This window comes from Zonotrichia leucophrys, chromosome 11 (assembly GCF_028769735.1).
Source record: "Zonotrichia leucophrys gambelii isolate GWCS_2022_RI chromosome 11, RI_Zleu_2.0, whole genome shotgun sequence".
Taxonomy (NCBI): Eukaryota; Metazoa; Chordata; class Aves; order Passeriformes; family Passerellidae; genus Zonotrichia; species Zonotrichia leucophrys.
This window is the reverse complement of record NC_088181.1, coordinates 1198380-1222413: the sequence shown is the minus strand read 5'-3', so window position 1 is coordinate 1222413 and position 24034 is coordinate 1198380. Positions and strand designations below refer to the sequence as shown.

At 50.3% G+C, this 24034-nt stretch overlaps 1 protein-coding gene across 1 annotated transcript in view; it reads right to left on the bottom strand.

The window, feature by feature from the left end:
* The window catches only part of ANKRD11 (ankyrin repeat domain containing 11), a 130101-nt gene that overhangs the window by 93846 nt on the left and 12221 nt on the right, over positions 1-24034 (bottom strand). The window contains exon 2 of the mRNA XM_064722740.1: positions 12087-12166. The gene's annotated coding sequence lies outside the window, so the exon portion shown is untranslated. The remainder of the gene's footprint in view (positions 1-12086; positions 12167-24034) is intronic.

The window sequence follows — 24034 nt, the reverse complement described above, 5'->3', positions numbered from 1 at the left end:
TGGAGCCTGCCCATTGGGAAGCAGCAGTGTGACACTGTGACACTCATCACAAACCCCATCGCTTCCCCCACAGGCTGCAAATCCTCACTCTCAACTGAAAACAGCAGACATTTCCCTATCCCCTCTACACAGATAATTCCATAGGACACTGGCAGCACCACAGGGATAGGTACAGCCTTCTGCTGGCTGCTTACAAGGTAAAAGAGAAGCAATTCAAATAAAGAAAGAGGTTTAGGTCACTTTTTGATCACCTCAGCTGAATTAAAATGCAATATATTGAAATTGCAGTAATTTCCATGTGCAACTTTAGCTACTCCATTAAGCTTCATATAGAAAGTTTAAAAATAGGAATGGCTACAATAAACTAAAAATCAGCAAATCTGACATAAAACCACCAAAATTATGAACATCTATATAAAATCACACAAATATTAGTGCATGTTATATATATATATGTGTGTGTGTGCAAAATTACTTACTCTGCCTGCAATCATCCCTGCTACAGTGATCTTTCCTTCCCCGTTCTTCAACCCCAAAAGGATTACCATTTCTTTCCAGACAAGAACTTCTGCCAACATTCTGGAGGGCTGAAGTCCAAACCACACATAGTTCAACAACAGCAGAGTTGAACAAAAAGGAAAACTGGAGCTTTTTTTATTTTAATTATACCTTGTGAAAGTATGGCTGAGCAGGGGGAAAAAAGCAGTCCAAGTCATTGATTAATTCCAGAGTAATGAAGAAAGTTCATGGCACACTGCAATATATATTTTACTAAGTTCACTGGATTTATCACCAGCTTTTAATGGCTAAACTGGAGGTGGCTCTCCAGGAAAACTCCCACTGCTTGAATTCTCACACTGGAATGGCTGGGAGTCCCCAAATTAATAATTTTACAGGCAAGGGTTTCATAACTGGGTCAAAGCAGGGGGATGACGGTATAAATTCTTCCTCACCCAGCAGAAAAAAAGCCAGGATCAAGCTCCTTTCCCAGGGATCCCCAAGGTTTTAACAGGGACAAAAATTCCAACTTTGCAAAATTGCAAAATCCAGCCTCTTTCAACACCTTTTAATTGAAGCCGTGCCAGGAGCGTGTCTGGAATTCTGAACCCACTTTCTCCTGAGCTGGCAGCATCAGGAACAGGAGCTTTTCTGAACAAAAACATCTAAATCTGCATCAAGGGGTAAAGCCATGAAGAATCCCAGGAGAAAAAAAAGACTGAAAAAGAGCAACTGGGAACTAGGGCTACTCCAAGGTACCTGATGGATCCTTAATGCTGAACATTCCAACGTTAAAGCCACGAACACTTATGGTTTTAACACAAACTGTCTCACTCCTCTGCCCAGGACACTCTGTCCTCCTTGTTTATATCCAAGAGCTGTTCCAAAGAAATGTATTAAGGACTAGAAAAAAAAAAATAGAGTCCAGGACTTCCTTCATTCCTCAGAGCTACTGTAAATTAAATATTAATACAGAAACTATTTCTGTGAGCAAAGGAAGCTCAGCACAGGGAGTTGTTTTTTTACCTCATGAAAATATTCACTTTAAAGTGACACCTGACCTTAAAGCCACCACATCCTCCAGGGCAGAAGCATCAGTGGCAGCACAGGATTCCTAAATAAGCTGTCCCCACTCAAAACCATACAATTTGTATGGTAACAGCACAGAAAATCACTGTGTTAGAGGATAATTTTAATACTTTAATATAATTATTTAATTCAGCGTTACAAAGGGGTCAGTCTCAGCCTGGGGCAGTGTCCTGGAGGAACCCAAATTACAGACAGAAGCACCAGGAGACACCACCAAGAGGTGATCAAACCCACAGCTCATCATTCCCTGGCAGCTTTCAGTGAGCAAACCATCAAAGCTGAGCTGCTTTGTTCACCTCCCTTTACTCCAGACCCAGGGGCCTTGGGAATGAGGCACTGAGGAGCAGCCCTGGCTGGCCAAGAGCACATCCCTGCAATTCCCTGCTGTTGCTGTGCCCAGCTCAGCGCTGCAGCCATCCCTTCTCAAGGGCTCATTAACGCTGTGTGTCATCGTGGCCTGGGCTCACTGAGCCCAGCTGAGCCCAGAGCCATTGCACAGGGATGGCAACAGGAGATGCAGCAGCTCTGAAGGCTCCTGCAGGCACACATGTTCATCCACATTCCCCTCATGGAGTCACAAATGGTTTGGGTTGGGAGAACTCAGAGCTCATCCCATCCCACCCTGCCATGGCAGGGACACCTCCCACTGTCCCAGGTGCTCCAAACCCCAATGTCCAACCTGGCCTGGGCACTGCAGGGATCAGGGGCAGCCACAGCTGCTCCGGCAATTCCATCCCAGCCCCTGCCCACCCTGCCAGGGAACAATTCCCAATATCCATCCAATTCCCATCCATCCCTGCCCTCTGGCAGTGGGAGCCATCCCTGTGTCCTGTCCCTCCATCCCTGTCCCCAGTCCCTCCCCAGCTCTCCTGCAGCCCCTTTGGGGGCTCTGAGCTCTCCCTGGAGCCTCTCCCCTCCAGGTGAGCCCCCCACGTGTCCCAGCCTGGCTCCAGCCCTGAGCACCACTGGATTGAACCCTCCCCAGGGTCCCACAGTCCCTGCAGAGCAGCACTCAGCCCCAAGGACAGTCTCCAGCCACAGCAAACCCAAACTGCACTTCAACTGGAATTGGGGATGACCTTCAAGCAGGGGACGCTTAAAAATACATCTGCATGTGCACATAGAGCTGTGGGTGTTTTAAATGCTTTCCTACCTCAGCAAGCTTGAGGTCAAGGGAATGAGGGAAATTTCTCTACTTTATATACTCGAGGGTTTGGCTAAATTCATATATTCAGGCTCCCCTTATAGCACTAAATAGCCAAACAGTGCAAGGAGAAAGAGAGGAGAATTCAGCAAAGGAAGGAGAATTCAGCTGTGTGACACCTTGCCAACAGCAAAGCCCAGAGGAGCTGCTACCAGTTGGTTTAGACAGAGATTTCCTTCAGACTCTTGTAAAAGCAGCATTAAAAATGAGAGGAAGAAAGGATTCAGGACTGGGCAGCTGCTACATCCAGCTGCAGCCCTGGCTGGTGACAGGAAAAGAATACATGATTATTTTTCTTCATTATTTGTTTCCATGTTTTTATTTTGTCCAATTATTTACTACCTGTTGCTATTTGATTTTGACTCCATATAACTTCCATGCAGCATTAAAACTCTGTAATTATGTTAATGAACATAATTTACCAGACAGTAACAAATAGATTCTCTACCAGTCTCTAAGGTTACTCAAAATAATCAGAGAATCATGGAATATCCTGAGTGGGAAGGGACCCACAAGGATCACTCAGCCCAGGACACCCCAGGTCACCAGAGCAGAGATCAGAGCTGCCTTTCCACAGGAATTCAAGGACAGGAGTAGGGCTGGTTTATTCCTTTATTATTACCCTAAACTTCTCCTTAAACCTCTCTAAAGTTCCAAAGCAAAGCTCTCCAATGAACTTCTTTCCACTAACTTAAAATAAATTTCCCTGAATGTTTATTTCCTACATTATCTTCAACCCAAACGTGCATTTCTCTTACAAAAGTTAATTCCAATTAAGAGAACGCTGAAAGGCTTCCTGCAAAAAACAACTACAGGATATTGGCAAGACTACAAGAATGAGGTAAAAACTACTGAAGACAACAAAATAATTTTCTTCTGACTGTGCAACATAAAAAGAAAGTATATTTCTCACATGACACCAGCAATAAGTTTAGGACCAGCAGAAAATAACCAGAGCTATTCAGCGCTGACCTTTGAATCCTTGTACTGCTCAACAGCCGAAAAATTACAAAAAAGGATAAAAATTATCAAAATCAAAGAACTTCTCCCATCATACCCACTCACATCCATCAAGCTGACCAGCTCCTCTCACTTTTCCAATTCCTTCAAGTATTTGTCACCCCCAAGCTGGAGGTGCCACATGCATCCAATCACATCCAGCTCTCCTGCTGCCCTCCCATCTTTCAGCAAACTGGGAAACAAACCGGCTGTCAAGACCTCCAGGAAATTCAGATTTAAGGTTAAATGTTCAGCAAGGAAACCAAGGACACCCACAGGGAATGTGCTGTGAAAACCACCTGGCTCTGCCCCATGGAGTCTGGGCCTCCCTGCAGGGCACACAACAATTTCTGAACTACAACTTTTCCTCAAATCCTCTGGGGCCTGAAAGCATTAACATTTTCTAAGGGTACCCAAGGAATTGATGGCTGTATTTTCACACTACTGCATGCTAGGATGAGTCCAGACACACCAACTCCATCAAAATCCAACCTTTCAGATCAGACAAAACCCAACTTCTGCCACTGGGAGAACTGGATATCAGCTCAACAGAACCCTCAGCATTCGCTCTGGAGTTTAGATAACCACCAAAACAAACACCTGGAAAACTCAGCTCTGGTGACACAGTGAGGAAGAGTAAAATCCCCAACCAACACCAGGCCTCAGGCAGGAGAGCCATGGAATTATGGAGTGCTTTGCATTGGGAGGGACCTTGAAGCTCATCTCCACCCCGGCCATGGGCAGGGACACCAAGACCAGGCTCCTCTGGTGTCACCACCTGCAATGAAAACACCGCCAGTCCCTGGGACCTCCTGCCCCAAACACTAACACAGTTATGTGATATCAGTTCACCCTGAACTTGCAGTTTAAGCCCAGGAGTGCAGTGTCACTGGGATAACACAGGGTACCTGCAGTGCTCTGTGCCTGTCCTACAATCACTGCTGGCTTTGGAGCTCCTGTGACTGCCCAGGAGAACCACAGCCACCACCAGGGCCAGCCCACTGGCACTGCTAACTCACTGGGGCAAAAATAGGTGAAAAATAGGACTGCATGACCGATTTCACTTGCAAAAGCAAACACAGCATCCATTTACAGTGGCAGTTTCCCAAAATAACCCGTACACATGGCTGCTGTCCCTGCTCCTCTGCGAGAGGCTCATCAAGAAAGGTGACAAGCACATTCCTGGCTGATAAGGGAGCCCCATGCACCCAGCTCCCCAGAAATAGCTGCTGTGCTCCAAAGTAACCTCTAATATCGATAATGACAGGGATTTAAATTTCAAATAAATTTAGATGAAAGATTAAAAGGCAGCTCCAGCACCGTGGAGATGCTTGTCTTCCGTAATGAAGGAGCCCATAAAAATAACAAGGGAGAAGATGTACACCCAAGCTCCTCAAAAAAAAAAAAAAAAAAATGAATTACTGATTTTTGCAGCTACTTAGTGGTAGGAACAGATGGTTCCAGGCAATAGTATTGACAACCTCCCAAGCTCCCACCCCCAAAGGTGAGCTGCTAAGTCTGTTCCAAATTCAAGAGTTAAAAACGTCGCAGCTGAGGGGGAGCTCAGGCAGTGCCACAGCTCCAGGGCTGCCCTGTGCCCACTGCTGCTCTGCCTGGCCCCTCCCAAGGGCTGTGCCCACCCAGGGCAGCTCCTGCAGCCGTGTGCCCACCCCAGGAGCAGCCAGGGCTGTGGGGAGGGAAGGCAGGCCCGGGATCAGACAGCCCTGAGGGAAAGCACAGCTCTCAGTGTTTGTCCACCAACCCAAAGCCACTTCTGAGGCCAAAGCCAGGCGTGTCAGCTTCCCAAAACAGCCGGGCACAGGGAGCACTTCTGGGAATTCCAGCCCCGGGAGCCTCTGCCATGGTGGGCACAGCCCACGGCCCCTCACTCCCTTCATGGCCTCAAGTTCCTGCAGAACACCCAAACCCTCCCCTCTCCCTGCACATCTCCAGCAACTGGAAACAATCAGCGTGGCCAGTCACTGCCCAACATCAAACACTGCCTAAAGCAGGAGCTTGCTGAACACAATTCAGCTTGGGATTTCTGGAGAAGCCCAGCAAGCTACCATCAAACAGGGATAACACCCAGCAGCAAAAAAAGCCGCTGGAACACCTGAGTGAGCCCTAAGCCAGGGAGGAACGAGGCTGAGCCAGCAAAGCTCAGCCCTTGTTCTCCCGTTGTTCCAAAACCAAAGCTGTGCCAAGAATTTAGCCGAGAAAAAACATTGCTAAGGGCTGCTGCCCATCCCCACCCTCAGCATGGAACTGCAGGATGGTTTGGGATGGAAGGGACCCTAAAGCTCATCCCATCCAGCCCTGTCATAGACAGGACACCTTCCACAAGACCAGGGTGCTGCAGGCTCCATCCAGTCTCACTTTGAACACTTCCAGGATGGGGCAATCCAACATTTCAGATTTATTTTTAGAATTGTTTCCTGGTTTTGTCAGAAGTCCCCTTCCAAGGGCTATCAGTGAGGCAGATCCATCACTTCTGCCTCTGCTTGCAATAACCATTTCCCATTTATCCAGGCATGTATGACAGAGGCTGCACCTCCCTGTTTGTGTCAGACACTTGGGTGGCACAGCCAAATCACCTTCCACACAGGGTTTCCATAAATTCACGCTGGGAACACCTCTGGGCCACAATTCCCACCTCATTCCCACCTCCCAGGGTGGGAGCAGCTGACCTGCTCCTTGGACAGTGACTGTCCCACCTGCAGCCCCCCTAAAGGTGCCCAAGGCACTGATGCATCTCCCTCAGCCATGCCCATGGCAGGCATGAATTCCCTGCACTCAAAACCACTCCTCTCACTTCAAAAGCACTAAAATAACCAAATCCTAAAGAACTCAGAATTTGAACATCAAAACCTCAGGATCACCACTACCTGCACAAAAGGGGAGGGAGCAAGAACACCCCAAGCTTCATTGCAGAAGTACAGCACGAGAGGCTGGTCCTCCCAAGGTGGGAACACCCTGCACACTCCTGCTGCCAAGAGCATCATCTGCCCTTAGTCACAGCCCACGGACACCTGTGGAAAACAAGGCATGGCAGCCACACCGTGTGTCTGTCTCGCTGCCACTTCACCCCCAGCCAGTGCCGCTTCCTCAGGGCGGAGGCCACAACTCCCCAGAGCACGTTTGGGTGCCCTGTGAACACCCATAAATAAATAAAACCCTGCTCAGCACCCCACAGCCTGCCCCCAGCACTTTTACTTTCCCAAGAGGTCACACCCAGGAGCACCACTGCACAACAATGGAACAGGAACTGGTCGAGAAACCCACAGATCCCTTCCCCAAAACCCCATTTTCCCTGTGTCACCTGGGCTGGGGGGCTCAGGAGCCTTCTCTGTGAAATAACAGCCTGGCAGTTCCTGGAAATTATGATCCCATGCTCTGTCTGCTTAATAAACTCATTCCTAAATGCAAACGGGATTTTTAAGTGTACATTACATATTAGTTGATCTTAATCTACAAAATTCATAACCCAGAAGTGTGCATCTTTCAGTGCACATTACATGAGCTGATATAAATCTACAGAATCCTAACTCAAAAGCATATTTCTTCTAAAAATGAGATTTTTCTGATCACTGTATAGCCCCCCGGAGAATAAAATTATTCAAAACCAAGCAGATTCAGAGAAAAAGCCTAACCAACCATCTTGCTCTTTTCAAGCAGTTATTGACATGGTTTTCTCCAGTCCTAAACACTAGAGGAAGGAGAAAAAGGGCTGTATTTGGTTGTGGGTTGCTCTCACCAAGAACTCCCTGTGCCTGTGCCATGGTGAATAAATGGACCAAAATTACACCCAACGAACAAGTCAAGCAAGACATTTTTCAAAGCAGCCCCTGCTCGGCTCAGGTCTGTTCATTAAGGTGCTGCATTGTGCTCCAGCTTGGCTTATTAGCAGTGGAAAGGTCAGGGAAAGTGAATTAATGGAAGTGCTGCGCTCTCCAACATCTGACATGCAGGAGAGGAGCCTCCCTACCTACACTGCTCCTGAAAGGTACCTTCAAATTGAGGGCATGTAGGTGGCACCTGCCAAAAGTGCCATGTGAATAACGTTGGCAATTTAACAAATTCTAGGAAAATACAGAGAACTGTAAAAGCAGCAATTCAAGCACTCAAAGCAAATGCTTGTGCTGAGATTACAGTTGAAAAAGCAGCTTTTTCATGGGGACAGGGGAAAGGATTTAAAGCTCTTTCCTGTAGGTCTCAGCAGGGTTTTGAATCCAAAAACTCAAGGCTTGTTTGACCCACAAAGAACTCCAGGCTCCCAGTTAAGCCACCTCTGCTTAACCTCTGCTGGCAGTGAAGACAGGGGTTTAACAGTTAAATTTAGACTGTGTCCCTGCAGAACACAGCCACACAAACATGCAGTGCTCCTGAGGGCCGTGCAGACCCACCCCACACACAGGGGACAGGGCAGGAGCTGGGGTGCCCCCCTCAGCCCCACAGAGCAGAACAAACCCAAACTGGCTCTGCAGAAACGCTCTGGGCAAACCTGCACCTGGAGAGCCTCCCAGCTGCCTCAGGGAGCCTCCAAAACCCCTCTTTTAACAAGAGAAAGGCTCCAGCACAAGGCAGCAAACCCACAACCACACAACTCTGCTTCTTTAATGCTGCACTGAGCCATGGAATTGTTTGGGTTGGAAGGGATCTCAAAGCTCATCTCATTTCACCCCCTGCCATGGCAGGGACACCTCCCACTGTCCCAGGGTGCTCCAAACCCCAATGTCCAACCAGGCCTTGGGCACTGCCAGGGATCAGGGGCTGCTCTGGGCACCTGTGCCAGGGCCTGCCCACCCTCACAGGGAACAATTCCTGCCCAGTATCCCACCCATCCCTGCCCTCTGGCAGTGGGAACCATTCCCTGTGTCCTGTCCCTCCATCCCTTGCCCAAAGTCTCTGTCCAGCTCTCCTGGAGCCCCTCAGTGCATTGGGAGAAGCTCTGAAGGTCTCTCCAGTGTCTCCTCTCCCACAACCCCATCTTGCTCAGACTATTAATCCCCCTTGTCCGTGGCTTCCCCTCCCCAGGCCCTGCTTCATAACACACCAGGTTCTGAGCCCAAAAGCCAACACTTCCACACCCCAGGACCCCATGGAAAGCTGTCCCTGGCTCCACAACAACCAACACCCTAAAGACCCAATGCACACTGCACTGCCACAGGGTTATCCTCCAGCCCCTCTCATCTGGAAGGGGTGAGAACTGAAACACACAGGAATAAAAGGCAGCAAGCTCAGAAGAACAGTTCCTGCAGAGAAATACCTTCCTGGTGGAACAGTGAGCTCCATTTCCCCAGAGCAGCCAGGCCTGAGAGCTGTTTGTGAACACGTTTCAGAGCATTAATAGAAAAACAGCGAGCAGTTAAGTGAAGTCACGTTCCAGCTAAACAACGCTGCCATTATTGCAGCATCTGACTTTGTGAGGACAATTCAATGCTGGCAGTGTATTGTAATTGCTTTTCCACTCCAGGCCCCAGCTTTACAATCTGCCCTTCTCGGGAGGTCAGAGCAGGGCTGCAGCTCGGAAAGCAATTCTGCTCCTCATTCATCCCTTTAATCCCACACCTGCATATTCATCAGGAGCTCCCTGAGACAGCCCTGCCACAGCACCAGCACAGCTGGGAGGGAGCCGTGACCCCTCTGCATCCCCGGGACGGTGTGGGGGACAGCGGGTGGCACCAGCCAGCTGGGACAGGGCTGGGGTGCAGGGGGGTCACCCCAGGGCAGGACAAGCCCAGAGTGCTGCAGCCACTCCTGCTGCCAGCAGCAAAGCAGCAGCACTGCCCAGACACGCTGTGCCTGCCCCTGGACCCCTGCCAGTGTCCAGCCTGGGGCAGGGGAAGGTGTCCCTGCCCATGGAACCAGATGTGCTTTAAGGTCCTTCCAACCCAAACCATTCCATGACTCTGCAATGACCTGGCTGGCTTCAAGCAAACCCTTCCAAACAGGGCTGTGCAAACACACCTGAATTTTGGCTAAGTTGTTGTTACCCTGGTTTGAAAAGGACAGTTTGCATTCAGAAAGCCCAACACCGCTTACTCCAAAACTCAGAAGGAAAACCCTTTGTCCCCAGCTACAAAATAAAACAGGCAGCAAACAGCAACCAGCCTGATTTATAATTGATGCCAGGGCTGAGCTGGGTTTTTCAGGGCCCTGCAGAGCTCCCAGGAAGGAGGGCAGAGCTCCACACACGCCAGGAAAAGGGCTCACACCTGATACACTTTAATTACCTAACAACACTGCCAGAGTCACCGACGCCTGCTCTGCTTTGTCTTACTGTGAAAGGCTTCTCCTGCTATTAATATTCACCAGGGGAAGCTGAAATAACATCTTGTCTGCATCTGAATACTTCCAAATTATCATGGCCACACTAAACACAACGATTCTTAATTATTTTTCCCTCAAAATCCAGGACAGAAGACACCTCTCAGCCTGCAGAGGCAGGGCTGCACACACTGAGCAGCTCTCCTTGCTCGTGCTGACAACCTCATCACAAATAATCCCTCTGAACCCAGAGGTCAGCCAAGGACCCAGGGCCCCAAGGCAGGAGCCACGCTCTGTACAATCCACTGGGAGCCTTCTCCAAAGGATTTCTGGCCATGCTGGGGGTGACCCTGAGCCCCACACAGGCACTGCCCACCCACTTCTGGCTCAGCTCCCACCACACCAAACCATCAACCCAGCAAAAAAACCCAACCAGAACAGACCCCTGCTCATCTCCCACCAAACCAAACCACAGCAAAAAAACCCAACCAGAACAGCCCCCTGCTCCTTTCCCGCCTCACCAAACCAAAGCAAAAAACCCAAAAACACAGCCAGAACAGGCCCCTGCTCATCTCCCACCACACCAAATCACCAGCACAGCAAAAAACCCAAAAACCCAGCCAGAACAGCCCCCTGCTCATCTCCCACCACATAAACCACCAACACAGCAAAACAACCCAAAAACCCAGCCAGAACAGACCCCTGATCATCTCCCACCACACCAAACCAAACCACAGCAAAAAACCCAAAAACCCAGCCAGAACAGACCCCTGCTCCTCTCCCACCTCACCAAACCAACACAGCCAGAACAGCCCCCTGCTCCTCTCCCACCACACCAAACCACCAGCACAGCAAAAAACCCAAAAACCCAGCCAGAACAGCCCCCTGCTCAGCTCCCACCACACCAAACCAAACCACAGCAAAAAACCCAAAAACCCAACCAGAACAGACCCCTGCTCATCTCCCACCACACCAAACCACCAACACAGCAAAACAACCCAAAAACCCAACCAGAACAGACTCCTGCTCATCTCCCACCACACCAAACCATCAACACAGCAAAACAACCCAAAAACCCAACCAGAACAGACCCCTGCTCATCTCCCACCTCACCAAACCAAACCACAGCAAAAAAACCCAGCCAGAACAGCCCCCTGCTCCTTTCCCACCTCACCAAATCACCAACACAGCAAAAAACCCAAAAACCCAACCAGAACAGACTCCTGCTCATCTCCCACCTCACCAAACCAAACAAACCCAGCCAGAACAGACTCCTGCTCATCTCCCACCACACCAAACCAAACCACAGCAAAAACACCCATCCAGAACAGTTCCCTGGCTCCAGCTCCAGCCACACCACCAGCATTTCCAGGGCAGCACCAGCCTCTCCCACCCGCTCGCACAAAAGAGAGGCCAAAAATCTCATTTTTCCCCCTAAACTCCACTCTACCACAGCCTGTTATTTCTGCATCTGTTAATGCTTCCAAAAAGTTGAATCCTAACACTGCATCTAACTGTAGTCTCAGCAGATTGGGAGGTTTCTCTGCCCAAAATGAAACGTAGGTGCCATCTGTTTCAATTAGGCTAATCACAAGGAGACATAACACTGGGAAACTTAAGAGACTTTGGGTTTTTTTCAAGGCATTTTGAAAGCAAAGAGAAAGAAAGAGGTATTATTTAATACTCAGCAGTCAGCAGCACCAACAAGCTGCACAGTCTGCTGGGCAAACCTGTGCTGGAACTGCCCACGCAGGAAAGTTCACTTTTATTTCACTGAGGTCAGAGAAAAACTTGCTATATTCAAAATTTTCTAAAATTAAAAAGACATCTCAGGACTACAGACAACTCCCAAAATATTCTCGGTTAGTACCTTTTATATATGCCAGAGAACTTGCAATTTTTTGCTTTCAAATTTCAGAAAATAAAGAAAAACATTTGAAAAAGGCAAAACCAAACAGTCCAACAGAGACACGAGCACTCGTGAGGGAATAAACCAGAAATTTTGGACAGAAGCAAAGTCAATATTTACCGATTCCATAGCTGAAAGCTGTTCTTCACAGGACATATATTAAAATCCAACAGAGGTGCGTCCCAAAAACGCAGTGTAATCTGAAAAACACGGGAATTTGTTCATTAGAAAATTAAAACAAGTGAATTTTATTCACAACACGCACACGGGATTTGAGTACATGAAGGTTACCAAGTACAAACCCTTGCCTAATCCACAAATAAACTTCCTGATAACCACTCTGCACAAACACAGGAATAAAGGAAAGACTGGAAGCTCAGCCAAGCATCCACCTTCTTCCATAACTTTCTGATAATAGCTTTTTTTAAAAAATCACCTGCTGTAAGGTTCCTGGAGCCATCTGGGTGGGCTTAGAGGCATTTTATTTACAAATGAGGGGGTGTCACCCCCAAACCCAGAGACAGGCAGGGCCAGAAGGAGCTCCTGAGCCAGGAATTCCCAACAACCCCCATGGAATTACCCATGGCACAAGCACTCTCTTTCCAAGCACACCTTTGCTCTCAATAGCAGTGGATCTATTACAAAGCCCTAAGTTGTTTTTCTGGGGTTTCTCTGACCAGCTCTTGCTGTACATTCAAGGATGTTTTTCCAGTTCCCAAAGTGGAGTTTCTGATGCAGGGCAGGAACCAGCAGGAGCTCTCAGCACCCAAGGCAAAGGGGAATTACACTCATTAACTGGCACACATGAAAGGCCTGGCAGGTTCCTAGCCCAGAACCTGCACTCCTCACTGCTCCCAAGCTGGAGGAGCCCAGTGGGATGGGGAGGGACCCACAGGGATGGAAATGAGCACCCTGAGGCCCTGGGAGCACCGGGCCTTCCCCAGTCCCAGTGATGTTATTCTGGTCCGCTCAAACTGGTGAAAGGGTGAGCTGCCAGCTCCACGTCCTGCTCATGCCAAATACCCCAAAACCCCCATTCCATCCAAACTCCGAGCACTGCAGACCACGCTGAGGGGCACAGTGACCACCCCTGCTCCAGTTACACTGAGAAAATCTGAATTTCTTTCCTCTCAGAGCTCGTGACAGTTTTATGCTTTACCACCGCTCGCCACCTCACAAACAACCTCCCTGATGTACTGGATTTGGACAGCTGCTTTCCAAGGGGATGGTTCTTCCCAAAAACCATCCAGGAGAGGCTCTGAGGCCAGCTGGGACTGACACACAGTGGAGGAGATCAGGAACCCTGGGAGAGCCTTGTTTGTTTTGGGAAACTTTCACTCCCGAGGAGAAGCCAAAGGGAAGATGTCCAGATGAGCAACGCAGCTGCATCCAGGGCAGAGCTGCTTCCAGCTGGGCTCAGGGAGCTCTTGGGAACCTCAGCGAAAAGAACAGGCCAAAATAAACCCCAAAACCCAGAGGAAGATGTGAAAGCCCAGGGTCCTGACTCAAAGAAAGGAATCCTACAGCAGGTAAACTTCTCCAGATGAGCAAAATGGAAATTTTCTGGCATTTTTCTCTGAGAAGAGTAAAGGAGATGCAGACACATGGCAATCTCGTGGACTCTTCCAAGGCCAAGGAGCCCTGGGGCACTGAGGGATCCCTGCTGGGGATGCAGCCCTGTGGAGCACATGGCAGTGCCTGCACAGCACCTTTTCCAGCAGGATTCCCCTGCTCCCTCATCCTCTTCTCCACAGTAACAGTCACATCACCAATTAGCATTTCAACAGCAACAGGCGATAAAGTGGGGGGAAAACAGCTGAACTTCCAACTGCATTGTCTGGAACTGCAGCAGTGCTGCTTGCTGACAGCAGTGACTGTCAGGGAACCACGGAATGGTCTGAGTTGGAAGGACCCAAAGTTCATCCCATTCCATCCCCTCTCATGGGCAGGGACACCTTCCACTGGCCCAGGCTGCTCCAACCCGGCCTCGGCCGCTTCTCGGGGCAACAGCTATGATCAAAATCACCAAAAAGTCTACAGAGATCAGTCCCAGGACACTGACAGACCATTTTCAAGGTCTATTTACAGCTGCTTGCTGGCCCACATACAGCAGATTTGTTCATTCCTTGGCTCACACATAAACATACAGAAAGCATCGTAACGCTGAAACAGCGACCACACGTGAGCCAAGTAATTTTCACAAGGAACATGGCACCCTTTTTTAATGAAATTGTTATCAAATCACTTAGGAATGCAGCAAACCCTCCAGTGGGAGATGCCCAGCACAGCCTCTCTGGCTGTACGTGGTCGGGTCACTCACACAACGTTGCTGCTGCACGGAATCCAACATTGCAATTTAAACCCAACTCCACTTCCAACAGCCACATTATAATTAATAAACACATCTAGCCATCCCATTTCCTCTGCTTTAGGTGATGAAAATGTATCACTTCACAAAGTATCATCACTGCCCTTGTCCCTCCTGGGATCCTGCAGGGCTGACCATGGACAAGGCTCCAGTCCTGAGCTCATGGTGCTGCACAGGAGCCCCTGCAGTGCACAACTGCTCTGCCTGTGCCTTGAAATGGGCATGCAAACACCAAATTACCAAGGGCTCAACGTGGCCAGGTCCTGGTTTAAAACAGGTTCAGTCTTGCAAGACTTGGGACACTTTATTTTCTGTTAACACAAAGCAACTTGGAAACTCTGGGAAAGCAGTTCCACCAAAATAAATATATAAATGTTCAAACTTCTACATTTTCCTACCGGCCCATGATGTTAACACTGACCACAGGGTCCCTCAGCACCTCCCTGAATCAGTGATTCCTGCTGCAGCCACACACAGATCAGGACTCCACATTCAGAGCACAGCACGCAGCTCCTGCCAGCATTCCATCGAAAACATTGGGAATTACATAATTCAAACCTCCTTAATGAAAGGGTATCTTGTAACTCCACAGAAATTAGTATGTGAAGATGGAAAATGCCTTACAATCCCGAGCTGTGACCTGAAAAATACTGACATGAGCTGCAGACTCCTCACACCAGAGCAGCTGGGATGTGGCAGCAACACCAAGTGGTCCCAGCAGCGAGGTGGGAGTTGGATTCCTTGAATGAACAAACCAGTTTTCTGGTTTATTCAGAGTCCCCATGAAAAATGTGTTTGAGATTCAATGGTTTCATACCCCTCAGTGTTTCTCAATTTGATCCATAATGCAGAAAGGTTCTGCTTAAATCTCCACTTTACAGGGAGCAGGAAAGGAGCCACTGCTGTGGTCTCATCCCAGGAAATCCAGAGGCCAATCCCCACAAATGTGGCCTCACCATTACTGTTTCTTTGAGGGAAGGAGTTGGATTTGGGCCCCAAGACAGACCTGCATCAATTCAGATTTTATAGAGACCCAGAACTAAGCAGCATAAGAGGATATCTGAGATTTAGATCCTGGTTTAGACCAACTTTTGAATGGATAAAATCTCTCTGGGGAACAAGAGAACCTTTTTCCACAGCACTCATCTGCTTCCCTCAGAATAATTCCAGGAAGAGACAGAATTTCAATGAGGCATTTCTCTGAGGGCTGCAGAGAAAAGACACCCATGGGAGCAGCCCAGCCCCACAGAGCTCCTGCTCCAGAGCAGCCCCATCACCTCCCATGCACAACCAAGGGGGAACAACTACAGCAAATGTGGAGGGAGGGGAAATGTGCAAATGTTCTCCAATGCACTCCCCAGGCACAGCCTGACAGAGCACAGCCAGAGCTTCCACCTGCTGAAACGGGGAAAAAGGCTGAAATCCCACTGTAATTCTAGAACCTTAGAAAACTGGGTGTTGTCATCCCATTGCAGGGGTTCCATGCTGTTGTCTCCTATCACAAAGGTTCCATACCTTGGTGTTCCTCCTGGGCAGCTCCTCAGAGCACTGACTCTTTGCTCTTCACAAAGCAGCCACTGACTCCAACTCCCTTCCCAACACCACCTCACTCTTTTATAGCATGTTCTTCTCATTGCTTACACCTGTGGCCTGTTAAAGCCAGGCCTGCTCCTAATCTTTGATAATTGGCCCAGCTGCAACTCCTTAGGGGCAAGATTACTTTCTACACTATCTTTATTTTCTTATATATACAGCTGGAGACTGGGGGAAGAACCCATAAGCAGCAGCACTACAAACCCCACAGATATCTCCCATAAATACCCATGGGCTCCTTCCGCTGGAATTGGGAGAAGAAAATGTGCCACCTATAGAGAAACAGAGCAGAAATCCCTGTCCCACCCCAGGGAGAGCCAGAACAGCCCAGGCCAGCACAGCAGGAAAGCTCTGCTGGCCCTCCAGGGATGGACACTGCCCACAGATCACCAGATTGATGGAATTTCCCTTTAGAAGCCCAGAAAAGCACCCTCAGAGCACTCCATGCAGCTCAGGGCTCCCTAGAAAGAGGGGGAAAAGAAGAGGTGTGTGCTCTCCAGCTCTCAAGGGGGATAAAGAGCTGTTTCCAAGAAATCCCCATAAATTTGAGATAAATACCCCTGCAGCCTATCAGGGGCTGCCAGCACGGCCACCCCCAGGCACACACAGGGCAAACCCTCACGTCCCCACCCTTCCCAGAGAGATTCCAGCATGGGGTGAGCTCCAGGACCTGCCTTTCACTGCAATTTATGAATATTCCCACAGCCATCACAACCCAGCTATGCTCAAACAGCAAGCAGCTACCCAAGTGGAAAGCCAAAGCACACAGAGAATTCCACCAGTCCTAAAAAAAAAAAAAAAAAAAACCATAAAAAAATCCACCTTTCAGCATGTTTGATTGTGACAAAATTGTAGCATCAAGTAAAATTTAATTAGATGGCTTTCAGAACGAAAGTAGGTGATATATTCTTGAAGTTCCTTTATTTTGCCCTGCAGATAAGATGTATGCTGAGATCTACAGTTTTTAAAGCTTGTGTTGTCTGTGCTACTTGATAAAAAATACAAAATAAGCTGATACTGTACCAAAAACACAGACACTTGTGTGGGCTGAAGAGCCCAAGGTTTAATTTGTGCCACTGCAATAAGCACAAAGGGCAGCAAAGATGTGATTCCTGGGAAAACAAATTGTCCTTTAGGAGTTTTAACTGAAAGTCTGCCATGGACAAGGCTGTCTTTAGGAATGGGGGTGACAGAAGCCTGAATTCAGCAATGACCTGTTTGGAGAGCTGCAGTGAATTAGGGAAGGTCAGAATCTGTGATGGCATCACAGAATGGTTTGAGATGGATCTCAAATTTAGTCTTGTTCCTGCCTCACCCTGGGCACCTTCCCCTATCCCAGGTTGTTCCAAGCCCCTTCCAGCCCATCCTTGGACACTTCCAGGAGTGGGGATTGAGCTCCAGGATGTTGAACTTCACCAACTCAGTGAAGGCAAGGAGGGAGGATGTGTTCTAGGATTAAAGCCATAATTTCAGGTGAGCTCACAGCTGCTGTCACAGCTCAGGCTCCTCCTTTCCATTATTCCCGAACACAGGTGAGGTGGCACAAACACTGAATCCCTGCCCAAGCCCACTCAGCTGCCCCAGCCCCTCCTCAGGGGGCAGCAGGGTGAATGATGCCACTGGGCCACAACGAGCCCCACTCCCTTTCAAAGTGAATCTGCATTTCTTACTCTGCCCAGCTTTAACACATGGAGAAAATTCCATTTTTCAAGAGAAAAATGTGTCTGTCTGTCACTCTTGTCACCTCTGCAGTCCCAGACATCTGCATCCGTGTAATTCCATGGCAAATTGGATATGGGTTACTATTAATATCTGAACTATTTCCTTTCCTTTCTGCACGCTGATTGGTGAAAAAGATGCAAGCATCCCGTTTTAAAGCACACTAATTAGCCAGGGAGGAGTCAGGGAAGTCACTGTTCAGCCTTCAGGAACAGACAGGCTCCCTCACAGAGGCAAAAACACAGCAAACATCCATGGAGTGGCTCCTGGCTGGATTCTGAGCTGGCTGAATGTCACCTCCCCAGCCAAGAAAACTCTCTGTGGTGACAGGAATGTTACAACCAGACACTTCAACAACTCAGCTACAGGCTTTTTAGGAATATGCAGCCCCACACCCAGCTATGCAGGATCAGACACCGTTACCTGGCTGGACAATCCAGGAGGTCCCCAGAAACCAACATGAAAAATGTAATTGTACAATGTGCTCAAGTCTACAATTCCTGAGTTACAAGTGCCTTACAACCACCTCAAATTACACAGCAAAGAAAGAGCTGAAAGGAAGCACCTCCCTGATTTCCACACAGCATCCCTCCCCTATTGTCTGGGGCCTGGCAAGTTAAGGTCAGAATAAAAAGATTCCTTAAAAATCCCACATACATTGAAAGCACCTACAGCTTCCACTGATCTTTTTTTCCTTTCTATTCTAAGCCCTGAACAGGTTTAAGTAGCAGTTGTCATCATTAAAGAAGCTGCTCCCCTCCCACTTCCCATTCTCCCGAGGCAGGAGCATCCTGGCACACCAGGCACAGGTGAGGAGCAGCTGCCTCACTCAGGGCACAGAAATCCAGGCTGGAGAAGGGTGTGAGGAGGGCACAGGCCACCAAGCCACAGGGATCAGAGAGCACTGCTGAATAACGAAATGAGGAAATGCAGCAATCGGTAATAATGCTAAAATAAGGAAGTCACGTGTCTGTCTGTGCCCATGGAGGTGCCCCAGCTGCTCAGGGGGGGTTGAGGGATGCAGGGGCTGTCCCTGCCCAGCTGCTGGTGCCCAGCTTCTCTCCTGGGCACTGCAGGGCTGTCCATGCCCAGCTGAGCCTGGCAGTCCATCAGGAACCCCCCAATGCTCCCCAGGGCTGTCCATGCCCAGCTGAGCCTGGCAGTCCATCAGGAACCCCCCAATGCTCTCCAGAGCTGTCCATGCCCAGCTGAGCCTGGCAGTCCATCAGGAACCCCCCAGTGCTCTCTAGAGCTGTCCATGCCCAGCTGAGCCTGGCAGTCCATCAGGAACCCCCCAATGCTCTCCAGAGCTGTCCATGCCCAGCTGAGCCTGGCAGTCCATCAGGAACCCCCCAATGCTCCCCTGGGCACTGCAGGGCTGTCCATGCCCAGCTGAGCCTGGCAGTCCATCAGGAACCCCCAATGCTCCCCAGGGCTGTCCATGCCCAGCTGAGCCTGGCAGTCCATCAGGAACCCCCCAATGCTCTCTAGAGCTGTCCATGCCCAGCTGAGCCTGCCAGGGCAGCAGGAACCCCCCAGTGCTCTCCAGGGCTGTCCATGCCCAGCTGAGCCTGGCAGTCCATCAGGAACCCCCAGTGCTCTCCAGAGCTGTCCATGCCCAGCTGAGCCTGGCAGTCCATCAGGAACCCCCAGTGCTCTCCAGAGCTGTCCATGCCCAGCTGAGCCTGGCAGGGCAGCAGGAACCCCCCAATGCTTCCCAGGGCTGTCCATGCCCAGCTGAGCCTGGCAGTCCATCAGGAACCCCCCAGTGCTCTCCAGAGCTGTCCATGCCCAGCTGAGCCTGGCAGGGCAGCAGGAACCCCCCAGTGCTCCCCAGGGCTGTCCATGCCCAGCTGAACCTGGCAGGGCAGCAGGAACCCCCCAATGCTCTCCAGAGCTGTCCATGCCCAGCTGAGCCTGGCAGTCCATCAGGAACCCCCCAGTGCTCTCCAGAGCTGTCCATGCCCAGCTGAGCCTGGCAGTCCATCAGGAACCCCCCAATGCTCCCCTGGGCACTGCAGGGCTGTCCATGCCCAGCTGAGCCTGGCAGTCCATCAGGAACCCCCCAATGCTCTCCAGAGCTGTCCATGCCCAGCTGAGCCTGGCAGTCCATCAGGAACCCCCCAATGCTCCCCAGGGCTGTCCATGCCCAGCTGAGCCTGGCAGTCCATCAGGAACCCCCAGTGCTCCCCAGAGCTGTCCATGCCCAGCTGAGCCTGGCAGTCCATCAGGAACCCCCCAGTGCTCCCCAGGGCAGCACTCCCTGCTCCAGGGGCCAGGCTGGAGGGTGGGGGAGCCCCAGCACACAGCCCTGCACCCCAGGCAGGGCACGGCCCAGCCAAACAAACAGCACAGAGGGAGGCAAGGAAAACGCTCAGAGGACAAAAGGACAGAGTCAGGATTAAACCCAGGCCTTGATCCCCGGCCAAATGGCCGACCCATAAACCCACGCAACTTCCAGAGCCAATTTAAAATCCTCAGTGTGGTACACTTTGGGTTATAAAATCATATTTAGACACACATTTTGAAGTGTTCTTTGCTCTGCTGGTGGCTAAAAACAATTCCTTTGTCATCAAATCTTGCTTCAGCAAGCTGACGTGACGTTTTTAACTCAGGAAATAAGATAATTATGGTTCAAGGTAAACAACTACAACTGTGCATCATAAACAGTTTCTAATTTTAAGCCTGAGTCCCTCTAATGCCATCCATATTTTAAAGACAGTTTCCTTACAAATGGTTCAGGCTGTCTGAGCAGCTTGTGACTGAGCCTGTGCTAATGAGCAGCAGCAAGGCAGCACAGCCAGGGAAAACAGAGCCTGGTGCAGCAGGTGAACTCCTGAGGCAACATCAAGGCATGGTTTGGGTTGGAAGGGGCCTCAAAGCCCATCCAGTGCCACCCACCATGGGCAGGGACACCTCCCACTGCCCCAGGCTGTTCCAAGCCCCATCCAACCTGGCCTTGGATCCAGGCAGCCACAGCTCCTCTGTGCCAGGGCTTCACCAGCCTCTCAGCCAAAACCTTACTCCTGAAATCCAAGCTAAATCCTTCCTCCTTTCAGTGTGAAGCCAGTCCTCCCTGTTCTGCCACTCCAGGCCCTGGTCCAGATCCCTCTCCAGCTCTCCTGGAGCCCCTGCATCCCTGCAAGGGGTTCCAAGGTCTGCCCAGAACCTTCTCTTCTCCAGGCTGAACCAGCCCAGCCCTCCCAGCCCGTCAAGGTAAGCCAAACATCAAAGGAGGGAAATACACTCTGAATGTTAAATAGTGGAGAGGCCAGAGCTCCTCGTGGAGCAGGGAGAAAACAAAGCTGCTGCTGCTGCTTACGCAACGCCCTGTGCTGCATCAGCCCAGACCTCAAACGCCCCATGGCACCAAGAGCACAGCTCAAGTTGGAACTCGTGAGGAGAATCAGCTCTGAGCTGTTCAACAGCAGGCAGGGAACGCAGCTCCAGCCCCTCAGAGCTGGGGCTGAATCAGCCCTCGTGCTGCTGCTGCTGCCCTAAAACGTTCCCCAAGCACCTGGGAACACAGGCAGGCAGGAGGGGCAGCATCCCTGCCCCAGGAAGGCCGGAGCACATGGGGTGAGCAGGGCTGGAGCTCCAGGAGGCGTGGAGGGCACCAGCTGTGCCTGCCTCGGGGATGAAGCACAGCTCAGAGGCAGCAATAACTCCAGGAGGGCTCTGAGGTGCCAGCCTGGCAGGCTCCTGTTCCTCTCATCCCAGGAAAACGGGCTCAGCTACAGCCAAAGGAGCCCAGCTGCATGGGGGAAGGCGGCAGAGGAACCCAGCTCCCACAGAGCTGCTCTGGAAGAGCCAGGAGTGCTCAGAAGTGCCCCAAAACCCAGTGGTGGGAACACTCCTGAGCGGCACAGAGGGATCAGCCTGGGAGAGCTCGCTCCTCCAAAACTTCTCCTCACTAAACAATTCCAAAGCACCCCACCCCACTGCTGCTATTGTTGTCAGAGAGGGAATTCCAAGCAGAACAATGATTTCCACGACATTTTTCCGTTGCAAGAAGAAAGCTGGTAACGCTGCACAGCAAAAATAAAATTTCCACAGCAGCTCAGCCAGCAGCGCGAGCCTCCTTCCTAAAGGAGCAGATTAACGTGCCTGCAGTCTGCTGTGCAGCAGGGATGTATTTTTAGCTCCAAGGATCCGAAGGCAGCGATGTGGTGGAAGCCTCCCAGGCTGGAGATAGCCATGGGAGGTTCATCTCTCTGCACCCTGGAGAGGGCAGCTCATTAAAAGGCTGCTCAGAGCAGAAGGAAACAATTCACCCATTCCCTGAAGAAATCCCTCTTCCCACGGCTGCACACGAGGCAGCTCCTCTAACCTCCCCACCCCCCAGCTCATCCCAGTTTGCACCATTTTTGGGGAACAGCAATGCATTAAAAGTGCTCTTCACTCCCAGATCTCTGGCACAATTACTGGAGATAAATTCAAAGCCATGCTCATGGCACAACATGGGATGAGGGGCTCAAAGCCAGTCCTGGTGTCCAGGAGACCGAAAGGAGCAGAAGAACAGTTTGGCTTTATGCTTTACCTGCAGCTGACCCTTTGCTGTGAGTACTGGAAAAGCAGCCTCAGCTGCTGGCCAAACCCAAGCGAGTGAACCTGAACAACATCCTGGACTGGTTTGGGTTGGAAGGGACCCTCAGGCCCATCCAGTGCCACCCCTGCCATGGCAGGGACACCTTCCCTGTCCCAGGCTGCTCCCAGCCCTGTCCAGCCTGGCCTTGGGCACTGCCAGGGATGCTCTGGGCACCTGTGCCAGGGCCTGCCCACCCTCACAAGGAAGGATTTAACCCTGATTTCCCATCTAACCCTTTCCTCTGGCAGTGGGAGCCATTCCCTTGTCCTGGCACTCCAATTCCCAGTCAAGAACATCCTCAAAGTGAAGCTTCCAAGGCAGCCAAAGACCTCAATGGCCACCAAAGCCTCTCTGTTCTCCTGGCTACCAGGAGCCAACGTTTAACCCAATTATCACCTGCAGGAGTCCATTCCCAGGCCACAAAGGGTGACTTAGTCACCTTAACTTCTACCTACAACAGTGCCATTCATCACCAAGCCTTCAGGGACACACCTTTGGGAAAAACACCTGGCAGGTGTGCAGGGATCCCTGCCTCAGATCCAGGAGTCCAAAAAATGGAATAGAACACAAGCAAAACTATGAATTAGAGAGTAATCAATACTTAGAGAGTTTATTATTTCATAAATTGTGAGGTATTCTGGCTGTGCCACCCAAGAGCTCAGAGATGGCAGTGCCTGGATGCAGATTGCTTCACCTATCTACCTGCAGAGGTGCATTTGGGAACCCCAAAAGTGCCACTGGGGAACTCAAATGCTCAATTCTGAGTACTCACAGGACAACAGGCAGAAAAGGAGAGGAAGAATAAAAATAAAGCAAAAATGCAGAAAGTCTACTCACAAGACCCAAAAGTCCTGAGTAGAGCCAGGCTATTTTTCAGACTTGTATTAAAATTAGATTGGCCTCAGACTGTGAATCCCATTCACCCTTCATGAGCAGCAAAAGAGCACCAACATCAGCCAGTGACAGACACAGAAATACAGAGGGGATCTCTACAACCAAGGCTCCTCCACACCCCCAGCACCCACTGGACTGAGCTCCCACACCTCAAAAACCAGTTTATTTGTAACACTCCCAGCACCCACCAAAGGCACAGATACTAAAATCTGGTGTGTGGGTCTAGGAAAACAAAGCTTTGCTTCAGCCCTGCCTCCCCCCCTGAGCCCTTCCTCCTCCCAATGCCTGAAATAGGATGTTACACTACTTGTTTATACACCATTACAGAAAAACATGCTGGGTTTCTTCATCCTGCATTACAGAACAAAGCGTTACCCAATTCCCCTGTAAAGCACCAAGAAATAACTGTGAGCCCATCTGCATGGGGAAGCATCCACGTGCTGGAGAAACCCAGCCTTATGTAAGCCATGGTGTCTGACCACAGCCAGGGAAGGACCAAGGCAGCTTCCCTTAAAACTCACCCCAAAATTCACTTGGAGGGTCTGATTCAGGGGACAAATGAAATTCATGTCCCTAAGTTACAATTTGAGGTTTCTGCCATCAGAGTACCCAGAGCAAAGAATGCTGGGTGGTTGATTTTCCATCCTGGAGCTCATCCCCAACTCAAAAATGAGTCATTTGTTGATATTGGTGAGCTCGGTTTGAACCCATGCCACCACCATTGTTATCTCAGGAGTGAGAGGCAGCTCCTTCCAAGGATCCAGCAAAGGCAGAGATCAGCATCCCAGACCAGGAATCTGGGCACTGATAATCCTGGAGATCACAGAGCAGGTCAGTTTGGAAAAGCCTCTGAGATCACCAAGGCCAGCAGTGCCAGCACCACCACTAAACCATGGGTCACATCTA